This window comes from Diuraphis noxia, unplaced genomic scaffold (genome assembly GCF_037042655.1).
Source record: "Diuraphis noxia isolate RWA-SAM2 unplaced genomic scaffold, SU_Dnox_SAM2 contig0001, whole genome shotgun sequence".
Taxonomy (NCBI): domain Eukaryota; kingdom Metazoa; phylum Arthropoda; class Insecta; order Hemiptera; family Aphididae; genus Diuraphis; species Diuraphis noxia.
The window spans coordinates 96,299,652-96,322,686 of NW_028301711.1; positions in this window are offsets into that span (position 1 = coordinate 96,299,652).

The following is a 23,035-nucleotide window of genomic DNA, read 5'->3' on the forward strand; positions in this document are numbered from 1 at the left end:
CTTTGCATAATATATTACGTCGTATTTTAAGAAAAGTGCATTTGACACAGTTGGACGTATTCACGTATTCGTCAAACGCCTGTCATCACTATACACGAAAAATCATATATGCGTATACACTGACTTATACATATAAGGGTGATTTTTTTATCGAAGAACACTCATTATTTAAAAAAGTATTGACTTTTTTCGAAATATTTTTTACATAGCTTCAAGTTGTTAAAAAACAACGTTTTTATTAAAAAATTTTATTTTTAAATATTTGTTATCCTTATCATTTTTTAAGTTTTTACTTTTTTGAATTACAACATAGAGTTTTAATTTCATATTCCAAAGCAGAATATTTTTCTAAGTATTTTGATTCATAAAAATCGAATTTAGGACGAGTAGTTTATGAGTTATAAGTATTTAAAGTTTAAACAAGCGGAGTAGTGGACAAACATTTTGCGGGGTAACCCCGTACCACTCCACTCTACCAATCTAAACTTTAAATACTTATAACTCATAAACTACTAGCCCTAAATTCGATTTTTATGAATCAAAATACTTAGAAAAATATTCTGCTTTGGAACATGAAATTAAAACTGTATGTTGTCATTCAAAAAAGTAAAAAACTTAAAAAATTATAAGGATAAAAAATATTTTGAAAAAAGTCAATACTTTTTTAAATAATAAGTGTTGTTTGATAAAAGAATCACCCATACGGTAAATGTACTGAATTACGCTAAATAGTCATAAATTCATCATTTCTCAAAGTAAAAAATAATACTTATATGGATATATTAATACATTACATAATAATAATTAATGATTGTTGTAATGTAATATATAGATATGCCAGAAATGTTATATATGTTGTTAGACTTTAAGTAATTTAAATACGATATAATTTTTATTTGGTTACCTACATAGTTATACGTATAGCCGAATAGGAACTAATAATAAAGTGTTGTGCGTTCCTTAAAATAAGAAACTTCCTATATGCAATATCAAAAAATATGTTAGATTAGGCTCATAAAGCTCATAAATTTAATAACAATGCGTAGTTCAATGACATAATGCACTACACAGCTAAATTTACTTCTTATAGTTTAACTCGGTTCCTATAATGAATAATGATTAATGAGTTAGAGGTTAGAGTACCACTTAGTAGTTTGTTATTATGCAATAAATCATTTTTACGGCTATGTATATAAAGCGATGTGCCAATGTGCGAAACTGCCAAATGACTTGCCTTTCAATCATTTACCAACACGTGTGTCAGATCTGATTTTTGAACTTGCAATAATTGTACCACTAAGTGGTTTTGATTACATTTGTTCATTTTTATAATAATTATTAATTCATTAGTTCAAGACTTCAAGTATCCAAATGAAATATTATTCAAATGCGTATAGCTATAATATATTAAGTACCTAGATAACAGATAAGATATTGTGAACCATGAGTTTATTAGAAAATGATCAATAAATAAATTATTTAGGTACCTAATCATATGATATTGAAGTACAAAATTGCTTTATTTATTAATATTATTATTTACGTCATATAATGACCATTATTCAAGAAATTAGTAACTTATTTTACACTCATAGTACACTCATAGTAGGTACCTGCTTAAACCTATTCATTATTGTATTTCTTATATTCTTATTAAAAAAGAAAATTTATTTTTCCAAATATCTAATTCCAATACCTACTTAAATTTAGTTTTACTATAATTATAAACATTATTGTGTCTATACAATGCACAACAATCGTATTGATTTGTGCATGTGATGATGACGTGTAACTGAATAATATTATGCATAGTTATCAATTGTTGATAATTTGGTTTTGAAATTAAATACAAAGTATTATTGAGTAGTCACTCGATAATTCGAAATTCGGAGGAGCGAGTTAAAAATTCTATTTATATAGAGTTTTTCGATTTACCGAGTGTTCGAATGATCGAGGGAAAAAATTAATTCGAATTAAAGAGAGATGAAAAATTGTAGGTATATATATATATATTATTACGTTTGTTTTGACATTTATTTATTATACGTATAATATTGTTATATTTTAAAATTATTAATTGATATTTATATCATTGATTATATATATTGGAGTAAACCAAGCCATAAGACATTCTTCCAGATTGGAGTACTCACATTTTTTTTTGTCTGATCCATGATGACTGATGAATAAGGTGTTAATTTTTGTAAGACGGTCCTTTTGTTTAAGTATTGTTGAAGCTGGGATACCAAAACGTAGAGCAACATCTTTTTTTTTCGCCTGCTTCGATCACTTTTTTTGTCGGCTATCCACAAACACGTCTTGTACTTTACGGTACCCATATTGCGACTGACTACGATTTATTCAATTTTAATAAAGGTTGACCGATTGCAGAGGTTTGTTTTGGTAAAATGATATGATTAAAATGTAGATTAGGTAGGTAAGATACGATAACATTTATAAACTATGATAATATTTAACCACCGTCGTTATTAGTTTCATTACAAGCACGTTAAATATAGATTATACATAAACATAATCTTTATACAAATTAACTTACATAATATTATGATCGTGTTTAAATAAATTCGAATTATAGAGGTTGGTGGAAAAAAATTCTAATTGTAGAGTATGCCTCACCGACAGACATTTCGAATTACCGAGGGGACCGGAGTACATGTATTTTTTTCTAATTATAGAGGTTTTCTCAGGAGACTTGGCGTTAAAACTTTAATTTGATTTATGGAGTTTTCAAATTATCGAGGTTTGAATTATCAAGTGACTACTGTATTATGTTGTAATTTAAAGATATTATTCGTGATGTTTGACACTTTTAAAATATTTTATTACATAACAATTTTAAATGCATTTTTATGTACCGTTGTAGTAATTCCAATTTCCTAATAGTAAAATAAATAACTTTAATATAACAATATTAACAAAAAAAGCTGGTTATGCTTTACTATAGGTAGGTGTTAGAGAGTCACAGCAATGATTTAGTTAAATTTGAATTCGATGGTATAAAATCATTGTATAAAAAAAAAGGATTCTGAGCAAAGATTTTAATGTTATTTAGTATATTTGGTGAAATATTATTGACTTATTGTGATTTAAGTAATTCATTTCACCATTAGGCTCTATAGCCATTATTATAGCCGCTGCTTAAATTAGTTTTTGCCAACAACATTGCATTTTAAACTGTGTGTATAAAATATAATGATATATTTTTAAAGTTTCAAGTACCCAAAAATAATATTATTAAATCAAATACGACAAAATAACTAAAATTATATTTTCATTTAAATATCAGATTTTGTCAAAATTTCTATTAAGTGTAGATATAACTCAAAATAAGTCAAAATGTATTTTGTCAATTTGAGCATGTATATATAAAATGATGAGTTAAAAATTTGTTGAAAATATCAAGTACCGTTAACAGTTTTTGAATTATAACAAGGTAAGAAAATCGTTCTATGATGATTCGTTGATTAGGAGTAATAAGTGATATCTAATGCCTGACTTCAAATTCTCATAAAAATTAATTTGACTTTTTTCCTAATGTGGAAAAAATTATGGGGAATCATATAATAAATTTTAAAATCTTAAATAAAAATAGAATTTGATTTTTGATTTTTAACCTACTGTATTGCAAATATCTAATTGTAAAATAAATTATTTAAGTAAGTATAATATTATCATAAAATATACTTCGTAATATTATAGATCGCCTTCGCTCAGATTCGTTTCGTTTTTGTTACACGTTGTACCTAAAACGATTCAATTATTTTATATCGTGGAATTCAACACACTCGTTCACAGGGATTCCTACTGTAATAGGAACTGTACAACAGAGTGGTGCCCATTACTTGCCCACCTTTTTTTTGTTTTGGTATAAGTTTAGTCAATGGTGTTAATCTTTATTTGTAGGTAGATTAGAGTTGCCTGCAGTATTGTGTAGATTGCACGCGGGCTTTAATCGTATTGTTTTTACGATACAATATACAAATATATTAGTAATGTAGAGATTGGGCTGGATAGCGATTATCGTCGTAACCAATACCGCCAACACATAATATAATTATCTTTTATAATATTAAACATCGAGTTATTGAGAACAAGGACGAAGCACGCTTAAGAACGTGGTAAACAACTAAATTTAAGAAATACATTGTGGTTTGATTTTTAACAGCAGAAAAAGTAACTGCAATAATATTATATACATCGTAATACCTTCACGAACCAACAAGAATCGTACCTAATAATTTATGTTTCGGCTGGCTGCGAGGGCCGACTTCTATAGAGGGTATAATAATATATATTATATTCGTATGTTATTGAAATGGAAAATTATATTATTCATGTATTATAAAACTATATTTCATAGTTTTATACATTCATAATATACCTATTGAATAAAATGTAATGCTATTTATTTTTTTCTTGTAACGACATCTGTATTGCCAATGTTATTCTTATCTTCTAGATAATGGCATATATATTGTTTAGGTTTCTAGAAAAGTGTACATAATCAATGATATTAGCTATTTTTCCTAAGGCGCTCGTTGATTTTTGTTATTTTTGTTATTTCATTTATTTTGTTAGTATAACCCGTGTCCCAAAAAATGCATAGGTGATGAGTACGCCAAGTATATGTTTTTTGGGATGATCGACTGGCATGATTGTTTTGTATTTTGTTTTTCATACAAAGGTTTTTTTTTTTTATAAAATAGCTAATGGTCAAAAATAAACACGATACATAATAATGATCTAAAATACGTTTTTTGTAAAGTACAAAATATTACGGAAAACTATTATACCTATTGTACTCAAAATATACAATCGTTATTTTTTTCAAATCCAATTTTTCTGGTTTATCTTTCCCATCACATGTATTATATTATTAAAATAAAAAAGCGGGTGATTGGATGTCGCTCTCTTGGACATTATAGGTTACAAGTAGGTTACTGTAATGGATGGTATTAAATTCAATGATATAATATCATATTGTATACGAAAAACGATTCTGAGTGGAGACGATTTGTCAGTCTAGGATACGTTATACTATATTAATATTATATTGTTATTATTTCAAAAAAAATAAATAAAAAAATATGGCTAACTAACATAAATTCCGAATAAACTAAATCAGATTTATTACGTACCCGACTTATTTCAGTCATTCATAATAGATATATAATATATAGGTAGCTATTATATAGTATTAATATAAGTCATTAACGACATTAACTATTAATATTAGAATATAAAGTATACTCTAGACATTTAAGTACCCATAAATAATATTTTTAAATTACAACAATATAATTAAAATTACTTTTCTTGATTATTTAATATGTAATTCCATACAAATTTTAACTTAAAGTAACTATAAAATAATAGCAGTATTAACTGCTTACGTAGAACCTTGTTTTAAATTTTTAATCCTAAGCTATAAAAAAAATAATAAAAAAAGCGGGCAAGTGGTGGATGTCGCTCTGCTGAACAGTTTAAAGCAGTAAGTACAATTTTATTTGTAGTTACTGCCTAATGGCTTCTGACATCGTTGGCATGCGTTGGTAAAGTGATGTTTATATGTGTTCTAGAATTGTACATCCTATTTAATTAAGTTGTAATAACATGTATATTTTTATTATTTTAATATTAGATTAACTCAAATATATTTAATATTAAAACTTGATTAAAACCTACATGTATATTAGCACTTTGAAAATTATGTTTATACTGTTTATAGCATAGCTGTTTACTTATTATTACACAGCAAATACAATATAAACGTGTTTTTTTTTTAAATTGTGATTATATTATTCCTTTTCAAGTTATCAGATGCATTATTATGGTATAAATATCAATTCTATTTTGCGACCAATCTTAAGTTTAAACCAAAAATTTGAATTTTGTTGGAGATACAGCTTTCTGAATACAATAATTACTAGGGAAAAAAGCAGTAACTCCAGCAGTTGCCTGATCACATACTGATTTTTGTTCTAATATTTGGACATACTGCTTATTTGCTTCTTGTCTTAATGAAATCATGGACATACCGCCTTTCTTGTTATTTTCTTATCAGTTTATATGGATTTCTAATGAGAAAACCCTTTAATTTTATTACGGGAATCGATAGAGAATTAAAATCTCTATCGATATACACCAAAAACTCGATTTTGACAAAAATGGAGTTACTGCTTATAGTGACTTATGACGGCAGTTTTCATCTTCTGACTATAATAATATAACCTAATAAGCACTAAGTCCATTAAAACCCATAAAAATATATAAAAAACATTTTTTGTGTTTAGTAGTTTCCTCATCATGAAAAATACAATAATATAACATCTCTTTAATGTTTAAAAAATTATTATTTTTACTCTACGGACTAATTTAGTGTTAAAAACTGTTTTATTGTTTCCTGAACAATAAGTTTTTTGGAGTTACTGCTTAGTGGCTTATTATGACGGCAGAGTAGGTTACAAGTGGTTTAATGTAATGGATGGAATTAAATTTGAATCCAATGATATTATATCATTGTGACATTGTATACGAAAAACGATTCTGAGCGGAGAAATATTAGATATAAAAGGAAAATTTTTAATGAATTTCTAGTATAAAATAATTTGCAAATTTTCGTGATTTTTACGTATGTTGTCAAAATTCAAACTTTGAATGCTTATAAATAAAAGTTGTGACTATGTATTTTTAATATTTTTCAACTGATATTGTAACAATATGTTAGGATCCTTGAATTAAATTTTCATGCTTTCCCCAACAAATAATTTTTATCGATATTTATAGAAAAAAAAAACTAAAAAAGTTGAAAAATTCAAATGTCAGTAAACAGCTCAAAACAAATCAAAATATTTTGAAAATTTTATCAGATAGAAAATGCCTATATAAATATTCAGTGAAAATTAGAGTTACACCAAAATAAGAAATCGCTAAATGAGAAATTTAGAGAAAATCCAATGTTGTAAAAATTTAAATTTCAAACGCTCATAAAAATTTAATTTGAATTTCTGATGGACATTTTTTTTTTTGTAAAAATGATTGACAAATTTGTAAGGGTATCTTGTATTAAATTTTCAAATTTTTAAATTTTTTTTAAATTAAAAAAAAATTTTTTTTATGAATTTCTAGCTTAAAATAATTTACGAATTTTCGTGATTTTTACATATTTAGTTTAAATTTGAACTTCAAATGCTTATAAAAAAAAAAGGTGACTATATATTTCTTTTATTTTTCAACTGCTATTGTAACAATAAGCTTTTCTACCCAATAAATAAATTTTTATCGATATTAATTTTAAAAACCTAATAATAATGATCGAAAATTGCATATGACTATAAATTGTTCAGCTTAAGTCAAAATGTTTTTAAAAATTGCATGGTGATAGAATATACTTATATAAACATTCGGTAAAAATGTCATGTATCCATGGTAATTTGTTTTAAAGTTACATCAAAAACCAAAATTGATTTTGTCGAAAACTGATTGTGCGTAAAAATTCCCGTTTTTTCCTTAATTTTTAGTTTATCCCGATTATTTAGAAAAATATTGAGAATTTTTTACTTTTGACCCTCCAAAGTACCAAATATATTCACTTTCTGATCGAACGAGGTACTGAATTCGAAACCGGAGCATTTTTACTGCCCCAAAACGTGATGACAGACACACATGGTAAAATCAATACATTCCTCATCGCTCCGCTCAGAATCTAAAAGCGTGCCTATGCATTTTTAATGTTTTTCAAATGCTATTAAATAAACTTATGGGGAGCCTTGTATTACATTTTCAAGTTTTATGACCAAACGAATAAAATGTTATTAACATTTATAGAATAAAATAGGTACTAAAAAACGGAAAATTTCAAATGCCTTTAAATAACTTAAAAATTGTTGAAATGTATTGAAAATGTTATCAAGTATAGGAATTGATAAAATAAACGTTTGGTGTAAATTTCAAGTTTCTACAATAATTTGTTTTAGAATAACAACAAAATTAATATCGGTACAAGAGAAATTGAGTGAATATCAAATTTTGTAATTCAAATACTCATAAAAATGTAATTTGACTTTCCGGTAGACATTTTTTATTTGATAAAAGTAGACAAACTCATTAAGAATCTTGTGAAAATAAGTTATTTAAGTTAGCTTACAATTGAGTATGGGCTTAATCTATATTTTATTAATAAGATTGCCCTTGGTGATGAATTGGATGGTTTTTAGAGTAATAGATTCTTCATTGAGGGCTTGTTTGATGTTGGGTGGGGAGGTTGAGAAGTGTGCGAGTTGGCCCGTGTATTGGACATTCTTCAAAAATATGTCTTATGGTGATGCGAGTTTGGCATGTTTTGCATATAGGGGGTTGGTCTTTACTGATAAAAAAGGAATGTGTAAGAAAGGCGTGGCCGATTGATAGCAATATTTTGACGTCGGCTGAGGTTCGGGGGAATATACCATTGTTTAGTTGAACTTTTGATGTATTTAAAACCATATGTATTTGTTATATTTATCAAAATACTATTATATTCTCATTTTATTCTGATGTAACTTTAAGAAAAATATCAAACGAAATCATGAATGCCCTGTTTGAAATGTTCGACTATATATTTGAAATATGCATCTGGTTTATCAATAAAATAAAATATTAAATACAATATGTATCACATATGTATGTTATGAGTAAAGGTCGATTAAAAGTCGAGTCCAAACCTCGATAATTATAAAAATCCGAGGGAGACAATTTTAAATTGCATTGATGTATTCTTTGACTAGATATATACAATTGATTTATACATCAGGTAAATGTGCATTGGGTGTATAGGAATTTTTTTAAGTCACAAAAAAAAATTCTAGTTACTATAATTTATATTGCTTAATCAATAAACGTTGTTTATCGTTACGAAATATACGCAACAGTTGAACAGTGCGACCGTCCTAATAGCGTTTATTTTACTATAATAATTAATTATTGATTTTTTTTTATTTGCAAATAATAATACAGTGAAACCTCTAAATACCGGACACTCTCGGTCGCATAAAAGTCGTCTGCTATTTGGAGGTGTCCGCTATTAAGAGCGGAAATATAGTGAGTACACATTTCACCGTTCTCAAAATTCCGTCCGTTATTTGGAGGTGTCCGCTATTGAGAGGTGTCCGTTAAAGGAGGTTTCACTGTAGTAATTGTTTTACTTTACTTATTATTATACATACCTACCTCCTTTATATTGCACTATTACTGCACGAGTTCATTAAATGCTCCATAGCTGTATATAATATATATAATATATATATATATATATATATATATATATCGTATGTAATATTATGCCAACTTTTATTATAAAACAGAAAAAAGTTTATTGTAGATTTACTTATACGGTCGTCCGGCGTACTCTCACCATATATATATATATATATATGTATATATACATCATACAACCTCCCGCAGTTGTATAGAATGATAGATCATATATTATACAACTATAAATATATATTATAAGCAAAGTTACCTCCCACAGTCCCTGCACGTATTACCGAACACAATAAAACAGAGGTTCGTAAATATACGCATATCGTTATGAAAAATAATATAAAAATTAGCAGTCTTGTAAAAGATACTTTTAAAAAGCATGCAAGTACAGCTAGATACAGATACTTATTTTCAAAAGTATTTAAAATACGTATCTGAATACTTGGAAAAAAAAGTATTTAAGTACAAATACAAATACTTTTAAAAAGTAGTTACAGATACTTTCAAAAACATTTTTTTTTTCTATGTGTTCTAAGTTTTAATTTGGCGTAATGACCTTAATAAGGTCATCTTGACATCTTATATAGATGAATCGAATTAATGATTAATGTTTACTAATGGTAAACTGAATTATTTTTTTATATTAGCACTAACTAGTTTTAAATATTAAAAAATATAGTATAATAAGACATAATAATATATTAATTATCGACTATCGTTATGTTTTATACCTAACCTAATTCGAGTTAAGGTATTTCCAATTTTATTAGGAAATCGACGGACTACATACATTCAAATATACAATTAAATGGATATTTAGTATATAAATAAAAATGTTGTACAATTTCAATTTCAAATTTGTATTATTTTATTTAAATTTAACGTCCCTGTAAATAAAGCAAGACGAAAAAAGTATTTAAAATAGTATTTGATTTTAAATACAGATAATTTCAAAAAAGTATTCAAATACTGTGCTCAAGTACTTTTTTTAAATGTATTAAGAATACGTATTTGAGTACTTAAAAAGTATTTGAATACTTTTACTCAAATACTTTTACTCAAGTACTTTACAAGGCTGAAAATTAGGTAATTAACAAAATATACTTTGAATTACAAAGCTATAGTTATTAATTTATTTTATAATTATAGGTATGTTAGAGTAAAAAGAATAACCATAACGGAACATGTACATTTACGGTAAAACACTAAATAGTCACCAATTCATCATTTCTCAAAGTAAAAAATAATACTTATATGTATATATATATATATATATATATTAATACATTACATTATAATAATTAATGATTGTTGTAATGTAATATAATATAGATATGTCAGAAATGTATATAAAATTAGTTCGTTAGACAATTTATTTGACAAATCCCGTTCAATATAAAATATTATTGATAAATTGGTAAATATATCTTAATTATCTTGACTCATAAGAACTCGAATTTTGTTGAGATTTATTTTATTATATTACAAAGATTGTCGAGAATTATCTTTCACTAGTTTCACTATTAACACAGCAAAACTTGGTAAATCGAAATTTTCAAAAAAAAGTTGTTTTTTCTAGGATGCACTGTGCATTTTGATAGATATAGGTACCATAATATCATTATAATATTTTTTCCGGTATTTACTTTAGATAATACACAAAACCAAAAATTAGCTAATATAACATCAATATTAATTTAAAACGGTTTTTCGCTTAATTTTGTAAAATTTGGTAAAATATACTAAATAAGTTTTGTCATGTAACATTCGATTATCGATATAGGATGTGTAATGTGGATATTAATACAAATAATAAAAAATAAAACGAATATAATTAATATATATTAAGAGCAGGACGCCTCACCCGTATTTGTTTTCTCAGTCTTACAAACGCGTAATATATCAAATTTAAAAGTTGTCGATTAAACTAGTGAAGATGAACTTCATGACTCATGAGTTAATAAGAAAATTGATTAACTAATCCCCTTAATTCTTAACGTTCGTAATAATTGTAAAAATACACGTGAGCCGTGCAACGGAACGATTGTGCAACTCAAAATGCTGGTTAGTGATAATTGTAGTTTGAGTTGCGAGTTGTAACTGTAAAATATAATGATTGATAATCAGACCCGGATTAAGATCTACAGTGCCCATAGGCTGTACAAAATTTGGTGCCCCTATTTAAAAAAAATATTGTACACATTTCTCTACTCGATACTTGATTAAATAATAAAATATTATTTTATATTTATTAGCCACAACATGTATATAAATATATAATATGTGAAAACAAGTAAAAACGTAAAATTAAAATAAAAAATAAAATATATTTTAGATTTATAAAATTATGAAATAATCATATTATAAAAAATAACTAACCATTAATTTATACTTTTTTTTTTTATTATTGATTACATAGATAATAAATATTAATAATATTAATATTATCTATGATTGATTATTACTATTTCAAATTTCCGATATATTTAAATAAAAATTTAAAATAACATTAGGATAGTATGCGGTGCCCGTGCCCCTATAAATCCGTGGTTGTGTAGGCTGAAGCCTATACACTGCTTACGCCTAATCCGGGCCTGTTGATAATTAATTAATATATATATTTGTACAACGAAAATTATATATAATATTTTTATTTAATTCTCTCAAATTATTCTATTGCAACTTGCAATTTTCGTCTGTGATGTTAACGAGTAATGACTAATTACAATGTGGTATTTATGTCAACCATCGGGTATTAGGTATAATGATGGCTATAATACAAAAAGTCTATAATTTACAACCTATACTACAATAGGTATACTGTGTTTGGAGATGTACATTAATAAATGGTTACTATATAAATATCATTAACGCATAATTTAGTGATTTTCATTAGTGGTCGCTAAAATGGCCAAAAATATATAATTTACAATTGGTACCTAATATATAAATTATACACAATATTTCAATTTCAGGATGTAGACACTTCGGGACACTTTATAACATATTAATATATACACATATATGAGTATAATATGGCATACACATGCATAAAACATATGATATATTATAATAAGTGTCAATGTGGGCCAGATAGATAAATCCGGGTTATGTGAAAAATATCAATATACAACCAACGTACTACGCGTACATGTACATGCGCAATATAACTGAACACATATTAGAAGTTGATACCATTTATTCATATATATCTTTGATTAAAGCATATCTGATTATACGAAATTTAGGTGATGTTAGATATAATATTATGATCTATGTAGGGCTTAACGATTAGGTATTTTACTATTATAGCCGGAGTGCTTGTCATTTGGTTTTTTATCTATAATTCTATAAGTATGTCAATTAATATGTTGTCCAATGGGTATACGATAATAATACAATATAATGCACAAGATATAAACGTAATTATAAGATGTATAATAATGCATAACGAATTAACTGCAGTCCGCAGCAGTTGAGAAATTTGTGCTTGCCGAGTACTGGTTATCAATAAATAATAATTGTGACAAATCATAATTTTTACGGCTTAATTATTTTATAGTTGATTGCATAGATGTTATGTTTGCATAATTGTTATTTTTATAACTGTTGAGCCGTAATTATTATTATACTACAAAAAGCTAAAAAAAAATTATAAGTTCGTATTTTAGACTAATTTAGCGTTGAACTGGACCAGCTAAGCTATATTATGTTATATTATGACTATTGTCAAAGTCAAACATAAATAATTGAGTATCAGTTGGTTAGCACTAATTATAGTGCAGCAACCGCTGCAAGCTGTGCGCCGTATAGTGTCTTTATAGGGGCGCCGCGCTGCCGAATGAATGTTATCATTTATCCCATTAATTTAATATATACAAATAAATATATACCTAAATCTTGGTATAACTAATGTCTTATTAAGTTATAACATAATATGTATAATTACAATTAAATAAATATTTTCATAATATATATTAGAAATTGTTCTGGTTTTTTATTATTTTTTATGAGGGGCATCTTATTTCAAAAAAGGGCACCTCGAGATAAAAAAGTTTGGGAACCGCTGATATAGGGAGTAAGGGTGTCATTGCATTTTAATCGTGGCTTTTTCAAATTTATATATTTGTTGCTCAAATAATTAAGTATTAATAATAGAATTTGACCACTTTTTTTTTTCATTTTTGAGCATTTTTCATAGCCGATTGGTATAATATATTGTATAGTTAAGACCATTATTTCACAATATTTTCTTGTATCACGCCGTCAGCACAGTTCAAACAATTATGTTATTCCATAAAACCTGTACCAAATCATATTATTGTTTTAAACTTTAAAGCAGTAATAATTCATCATATTTATTTCATAACAGTCAAAACAATATCGAATGGAACTCGGTTTACGCCAAGTTAAACGTTATAATTACATATTGCAAGTACTTTACAGGTATGATATAGGTATAATATCATATAAATCATTATCATTATTAGAAAAATAGAAAATAATATGTGCATAAATAATTTAAACAACAGTTCACATAGATACGCTAAAAGTATGTTATAAGCAGGGCTCGGGACTTAAAGCATTTGCTTATTTTTATGGATTGATTTAAAATGTAGTATAGTGCTATGGAAGTGATGTATGCCATGTTATAATACGTTTAAGTATGAAGTTTGAAAATGCCGTTTTTCGCTTGTTTCAGCTATTTAAAAAAAAAAAAATGCTCATTTCCAGTTTTTCTGATTATTTTTGCTTATTTGACCAGTATTTCTACATTTTTATAATGTTTTCAACTATTATAAATATCGTTTACATTTCATTTTCCAGAAAATCCCTCGGAAAATCCATAAAATCCTTAAATTCTCGATAATGAAGTTTAATTTATGTTATAATATAAAGATAAATATTTATTTTTATTCTGTTTGATTTTTTAGTTAGAATTTTTTAGTTTTTTGATAAATATTTTTGCAAAAATTTAAGTTTTTAAATGCTTATTTTAATGCTTATAATGATGTTTTTAAGAGCTTTTTTAAGCGCTTATTTTAATGATTTTAAGTGCTATAAGTCCCGGACCCTGATTATAAGATAATAATTATTATATGATAAATACATATGTCATCGGGTTTTAATATGCATTTTTACTTTTATTCAGAACCCGTTTGCTTCTTTTAAAGGTTAATCCATAAATTTATCGCAAATTTGGTGACATATTTTTTAATATACTATAAATAAATTATTATTATTTAAATTATACTAGCTATTATAAAACAACACGAACGTGAAAAAATGAACAAGTATAAAATACGGCGCTATAGTTATGGGATATAATATTATCTTGGTTTTAGACGTTTTAGTGTAGATACCTAAATTCACTGCCAAATCGACGTCGATGTTCCTTGCTTTGTGAACTATTTCGATCGAGATGGGACAATGGCAATGTGGCAGATGACTTATTGGTACGTTTTTGATCATGGTTCAAACTAATCTCTTAACTTTCTTTTTATTTCTAAGAACCGTTTGAAATCTTCATAAAAATCAATCAAATACAATAAATTATTGAGTACCTTTATAAGTTACGAACAAAATATATTAATTTATAGATTATGTTAAATAAGCTTAATTTATTTCCTTGACCAGTTGCAACCCTACAAGCATAAACTTTAAAATATTCGATTTTCATAAAACTTAACGAAATTCATACGTAACCTGCATTAGATGTTAAAACGAAGATATGAACATCACTATATCCGAGTCTCAATATGGGAGTAATAACTAATAACTAATAAGTGACCAAAATGTGGTACCAATTTTGGTTCAGCCATTTTCAAGTCTACAAGCCAAACGTACACAATAATATAATGTATCACTAACCGCTTGACGAGAGAAGTGAACAATTAATATTTTGAGTAAATATTAAAAATAAATCATTTTTAAAACACGCCTCCCACGTGCAACCGTACAATAAGCACAGACTTCGCGGTGGTACTATAATACGTTTAACACATAATATAATATGCACACTGCACAACTCGTATACTATAATATAACTGCACGCTGCTAGTGCATTCGATCACACGGGCTTGTAATATATGCAATAGATGTTATACAGACAGACAGATATATAATATAATTATTAAACTATATTGCGCGAGTACAAAAATGGCAATTTATTTTTAAAATAATATATCTATGCCCATACTCTCCCTAGAGAAATGTTCGTGGTAGGTAATAGGGGGCGAGGCCAAACACAATGACACGAAATATTATGCGAGTACAGTAATCATTACTACTACGCGCAGACGAATTAAGATAACCATAACTTTCTATGTAATATATTATAACCACTTATGAGACGATTTGCACATTTCCTATTTCGAAAAAAAAACACGTGATTATCGCCGTGTCATCCAAAACAATACAACACAATAATATTATAATTTATGGGTGCGGTGGGTATTATAATATACTCGTGGTCTGGTGTACATTAAATATAAATAATAATATTACGCTCGCATATTGTGATGCATATCAACCCGGTCGGGCTGCACCGTTAGAAATATTACTGATTATATTATTTTCTCATATTCCACGTGCGTGTATAGTTTATTATTGTATTATAGGTACTGATCATGAACATTAGAGTACTCGAATGTTCGTGGTACTGATAAAATAATATTATGTTGACCCGAGTGGCATATTAATATGTTTGATGTAATAAAAATAAATTCGCGTTGGTCATGTTTCCCGTGTCCCTTTCAGGTAGCTATATCCTATATTATTATGTTACAGGGGTCGGGACTTATAGCACTTAAAGTCAATAAAATAAGCACTTAGAAAAGCTCTTAAAAACATCACTATACAAGCAAAATCAAATAAGCGTTTAAAAAACATAAATTTTTGCGAAAATATTTATCAAAAAACATTAAACTAAAAAATTCTAACTAAAAATCAAACAAAATAAAAATAAATCTTTATCTTTATATTATAAAATAAATTAAACTTCACTTTCGAGATTTTAAGGATTTTATGGGTTTTCTGAAAAATGAAATGTAAACGATATTTATATAATAGTTGAAAACATTATAAAAACGTAGAAATACTGGTCAAATAAGCAAAAATAATCAGAAAACTGGAAATAATAAGCATTGTTTTGAAAAATTGCTGAAAAAAGCACTATCAAACTTCATAATTAAACGTATTATAACACGACATACAATTCCATAGCACTACGCTACATTTTAAGTCAATCCATAGAAATAAGCAAATGCTTTATGTCTCGAGCCCTGCAGATTCTGTACATAGTGAACATTATGAATGTTTTATAAAACATAACTAGCTGTATTCAGTGACGTATATCTAGGATTTCTTTAAGGGGGATGTCACCAAAATCGGTATTATATAGAACTACATATAATTCAAAAAGCAGTTACGGTCATAACTTAAGTGGTCTTCATTGTATCCAAGGAATAAATAAAATACAAAAAAAAAAAAATTAAAATCGGCCACTCGAGACGTTCGTGTGTAATGTGTATATTTCATTAGGTAATAGATAATGGATATTATTGAAATCGCATGCAATAAAACAATACGCGATTTTAATAATTTAAAATAATATTATTTTACGTGTTATCAACGCATTTTGGGAAAAAAAATACATTTGTCGTACATGATTTTATATTAATAATTTCATAAAAAATTACAAAATAACAATTTATTCATAACGCGTGCTAAATAGGTATAATACACTCAATAGTCAATAGGAAATAATGTATAAAAGTATAATACACAGCAGGTCTGGAAATATAACATAACATATTATACAATATTATACATACGTCCAAGGGCGTCCGCAGGGGGGGCAAGTAGGGGCATCTGCCCCCCTCCCTAGAATTTTTCATGGGTCAATTATCATAACCATTATGTAGTATAAAATATCATAAAATAAATATTTTTTAAATTAAAAAAAAATTTTTAAACGTTGAGTGCCACATAGTCGACAAATGTCATGTGGATTTATATGGGTGTATTAACTATTAAGTCATCGGTTTTCGATGCACTGTTTCGACTTTTATAATATGTGAATATTTACTATTTAGTAGGATCTCGTGATTTCATTGCCCATTAGTATCATTAATTATAAATATTAAAATACTAATAGTATTTATAATAATTAATCAATGTTGGTATATTTGGATTTTGCGTAGCTATTTTTAGTGGGTATTAATAATTTTTCCCGAATGACGACGACGGTGACGGCGACGGCGATGTCGAACAATGCAGTAGTGCTATTTCTGATAATAATATTATATTATTTCGACAAATGGAGTTGACCGTCGGGCGTCGGCGTCGCGGCTCAGTTTTAGCGTGAAAACTTACTAAATGTCTGTATACGATATACCGGATATACCCATCAAATAATAATACTTATCAAATCATTGATTACATTTTATGTATAAAAAATACATTTATTAATTTTAAGTTGCACATTAATTAATTAAAACTAATACCTACTGTAAAATTAAGTTCTAACGTTCTAACTATACACATAATTAATAATTTAATTTTTAAGTTCCCTACTTATATGATAGAAAACACGTCAAAAACAATAAGGAACTACATATATTATCACTAATTAAATAATGAAACAAAAATTAAAAAATTAAAATACCTTGTCCCTCCCCCTTGACAAAATCCTGCGGACGCCCTTGCATACGTCGTACCGAAAATTGACACAACGCCGAACGTCCTCAGTGTAATATTATGTTTCGGCTGCAACGTTGGTCCACAAACGTACTGTTGTAAATTTGTAATTAATAAATAATAATCATGAAATTATTTATTTATAATAATGGCAGTTTAAGTAGCTATTGGCAGTGGCCACCCGGAGTGTAAGGATTTTTGTGTTTTCCGTCAAAGTGAATATTTCGGCCGATAGCGTAACGAACTTAACATCACAATAAATATAATAATAATAATAATAATAATAATAATAATACTATACATGATCGACTATACAGTATGTACAGTTGCACAAGACACATACAATAACGCAATAGAGTCGTCGCGTGCATATTGTTACATATTATTATTATTATCATGAATGGGTTTAAAGGTTGACCTGAGGATATACGCAATGGTTATAATATTATTAATATTGTTGTCGGATGCGGTTCGGAAAACATGGAAAAACGTACAACAATAATAACGTGGAGGTTACATCGATAATCGCGTTCGCTTCGTGTGTCAAGTAAATTAAAATGGTCTATAATAGTATCGAATTCAGTGGCGGATTCTCAAAAATTTTCTGGGGGGGAATCCTAAAAAATAATATGTATTTCAAATGTATTATTTTTATTTTAATAAAAACAAATTTGTTATATTATATTGTATTTATGCAAATACGATTGTAAAATATTTTATTATTTCAGTAGATTCTTGATAATCAACCTAGGTACTTGTATTTGAAATATGTACACATATTATTATGTTATACGGCAGTGGCGTACCCAGGATTTTCGAATGGGGGGGGCTAAATCTATATCGGTATTCGGTACCATAATAAACACAACGTTTATGCTTTGCTTATACTAGGTCATTGTTACTAAAGATAATACGTTGTATTCAATACCGTTTTTTAGAAATATCATGGTTTGTACTTTGTCTTTTTTAATATAAAATGTATTCCAAAACATGGCCAATGGGAGGGGCTGAAGCCCCCTAAGCCCCCCCCCCTGGGTACGCCACTGTTATACGGTATACCTACCGCAGGGTCAGACTCTGTGCATGCATTATTTAACTATATATGTATACAGTGGCGGATTTGAGGGGGGGGGGCGACGTGGCGATTAGGGAATTTTTTTACTAAAATTATAGCGCCGTATGATAAAATGAACATGAAATTCATAAGTCATAGTTATAACATTAAACTCATAAATAAATGATACAAAAAAAGGTATTTTTTTTAATATGGAAATCGCAAATATGTATTCAGTTACGTCTTTGTTATTACTTATCAATCAATGATACCAATTCGCCCCCTCCTCGGCCTCCTCAAATGATCTTCAGATCCGCTACTGGATGTATATATCAGTTTCCAGACCCCATGGACCCCCCACCACTGGTAAATCCACCACTGGTATCGTTATATTATTATTGTTATACAATACAGTGAAACCTCTAAATACCGGACACTCTCGGTCGCTTAAATGTCGTCCGCTATTTGGAGGTGTCCGCTATTAAGAGGGGAAATACAGTGAGTACACATTTCACCGTTCCCAAAATTCCGTCCGTTATTTGGAGGTGTCCGCTATTGAGAGGTATCCGTTAAAGTAGGTTTCACTGTATTATACATGGCATAACATAAGATATAATATTATTATCATTATTATATTATACGCGGGAAAAACGCTCGAATTTAATCGTGCCGACAATCCGACATCCATTGAAACTTTATTACTATTTTTAATTATTGATATAATATTATATATCTACGGCTTAAACATTATCGATGCAAATATAATAATATTATATATATGTATTATAATTGTATATGACGCACAGTGCATTGAAATATTTTCATCACACACATATTAACGCGTAAACGTAACATAGTTACTGCGATGATCTAATCCATGAACACAAAGGTTATCCGATTGACCGCAGTCCAATGCTACATTATATGTTTGGTTTTTATGAAAAAAAATACGATAATCATAATAATTGTAACGATACGACTAAACAATTAATCAATAAATATGTATAAGACATACCTTCTCGGTGCGTGTTCAGAGCGCTATAAACGGAAGTTGGTTGGTATAGGTATACAAAGTAATGTATAACATTATTATATTATATATTACGTTGTAGGCGCATTGATTAATCTATTAAATTTTATCGATGGTAATTTATCACATTAATTTTCTCCGAGATAAATATAAATGAGATTGGTACATTTCTAAATAATAAATGTTTCGCCACACGTATATACCTAATGAGCGTATAATGCAACAGTAATGACTAATAATAATAAATTATAATATTAGAAATATCATGTTAATTTGAAGGAAACTTGATCTTCTGATTTGAGTTTCGTGGCTATTAGCATTTAACACGCTTAAACTTCAAGCAACAAATTATTTTAATAATTATTTATTATATACTAATATTGATAAACGGACAATCGATAATAATTGATCCTGGACCAATTTTTTTTCTTGAGACACTGAAAATTTTTTGCGGCACCAGCGACAGCACAATTCAATAATTTAAAGTGAATATCACTTATTAACACAGTGTATCAGTTATAAATTATAATGGTTACATTTTTGATAGAAAAAGGTGGTATACAAATATTTTGATGTGTTGTAAATAATACGCAGCAAACGAATTGCGTCCCGATGATATTTAACAACTATACTGATTGCGTCCGATATATTATGTGCATTAACAATATTGATTTCGTCGTCAATAAAATAATGAGAAAAAAAATTATCAAAAAATATAAGTTATGCTAGGTATGTAAGTACTAAGTATGTAAGTTAATATGTACATATGTCATATATGTTATTATAATGTTATTGATGTATTTTATGGCTCGATAAAAATTTGAACAATTCAGTTTTGACTTAATAAAAACGTGTTAAAAAATTATTATTATTATTATTATAATTATTTTATACATTCCGAGTTTAGATGAAAACATTCTTTCTTGTAAGTTTCTACATTTTTGTCAGTTAATAAAAAACACTAATTGTATTATGCAATTTCAATTTGATAAACCGTGAATTGTGAAAAATAGTGTAAATAAGTTAGGTCAACTGATAAAAGTTCCTTCAACAAATATTGTATATTGTCAATTAGTTATTGTTAAAAAAACGAATGTATTATTATTTATTACCTATTTTCATAGTCGTTAACTAATAGAAACTTTTCATTTTGGTTACTTTTGATGTTTTCTTTCAACGAATTTTATAAATCTAATGTTATTCTTTCCTGTTGACAGCTTGGGAATTACAGATGCTCGGGCGTGGTGCATATTTTTTCGAATTTTAACCGAAACGCAATTAGCGCGTCACAAATCGCATTTTTTATATCGAGACATAATTCGTATGCAGCCAAATTAAACTTCTTTAGTGGATACAAACTATATTTTTAGCAAACCGTAATGAAATATTTCCCTTGATAAATATTGAGTATATTTTATGCAATTTAAACTCAACAATGTTATCTATATTCTATTGCTGACTGATTTTCCTTCAATTTATTATGCCGAATAGTATATCAGCGTCTACTGCGTATATATTGGTAATAATAATAATGGAGTATTTTAAAAGCCTAGTTTACACGATGCTAGTTTACTAGCGACTAGTAAGCTAGTTCACTATCTGATAGTAAAAAAGCATTGTCTAGTTGAGCGTGCTAGTAAACTAGCAAACTATTTTGATACTAAACTAGTTAGCGAGTTAAGTTAAAATATTTCAACTTTACTAGCAAATAAGCACGCTATTTTATCCGATGCGAGTAAAAATAGTATCATGTAATTGGGAAATAGTTGTTTATTTTGAACTAGTAGCTTGTATTTCCCCGGTAGTGTGTGTGAAAACAACAGCAGTGAGTTTGTGAAAACACTAAAAACGATACGTCGATACCGAATATTCATTATTCAGATATTATAATAAGTTTTAATTATTTATTGTTTCTGTTAATTTTCTTGTTGAATATATCATAAACAAATTAAATCAAACAACAGTGGGTACTTCACGATGACCAGTCATGAGGCTGTACTGACTACTGGTACTAGTGGTACTTTAACTACTAGTAACTACTAGTATTTGAATATCGTGTATATGAAATAACTATTTTACTATATACTAGTGAGATAGTAAGATAGTATGGTGTTTCACTAGTCGCTAGTAAACTAGCATCGTGTAAACTAGGCTTTACGGAAATTTAAATTAACATCTAGGATTTTTGCGAAAAATACATAGAATTTATCAGAAGATAGGAAGGTTAGGACCTTTAGAAAATAATTAAAAACAATCTTTGAGACGAATTCTCAGTAATAGATATTTAACCAAAACGAAAACCAATAAATAAATAAACTTGAACAATTAAAAATTGTTCACAAATTAGTCTTAAAAGTCTGTTCACATGAAATACGTATAACTAAGAGCACTCGAAGGTTAAATTTTTAAGACACTTTTTCCGACATTATAGAAGCTCGAAGCTTCAAAGAAGTATTTATCTGTGCACGCTTATTGCGTCTTACATTTATGATTTATCTAGCAATAAAAGTAACGCGAATGGCGCCACAATCTGATTTACTTAATTATTATTTGTTATTTGTTAAGTGGTTTTCAAACCAATTAAATACATTTTTATTATACCTATTGGCTTTTACGATTTTATTATTAGTGAAAATAATATCTAATATAACAATGTTAAATCTATATGAATACGATTATTATAGAGACATTTTTTAAATATTTAACAACACTAATAATTAATAATGTTTAATAACATTTTGTATAATTTTTATTGATTTGTGTATTCATCAAAGAAAAATAATAAATACCTATATGAACTAACATTTCAATATTATATAGGTTGTAAGACAATTAAAAGTAATATTGAGATGTTATTAATTTTACCTTATTAATTTAGTACTGAGTAGCAACTATACTTATCTTAATTATTCTTTTTAATGATTAATTACTACTATGTTTAACTGCCAACCATCTCAAACATCAAACAGTATAAAACACTTAATTAC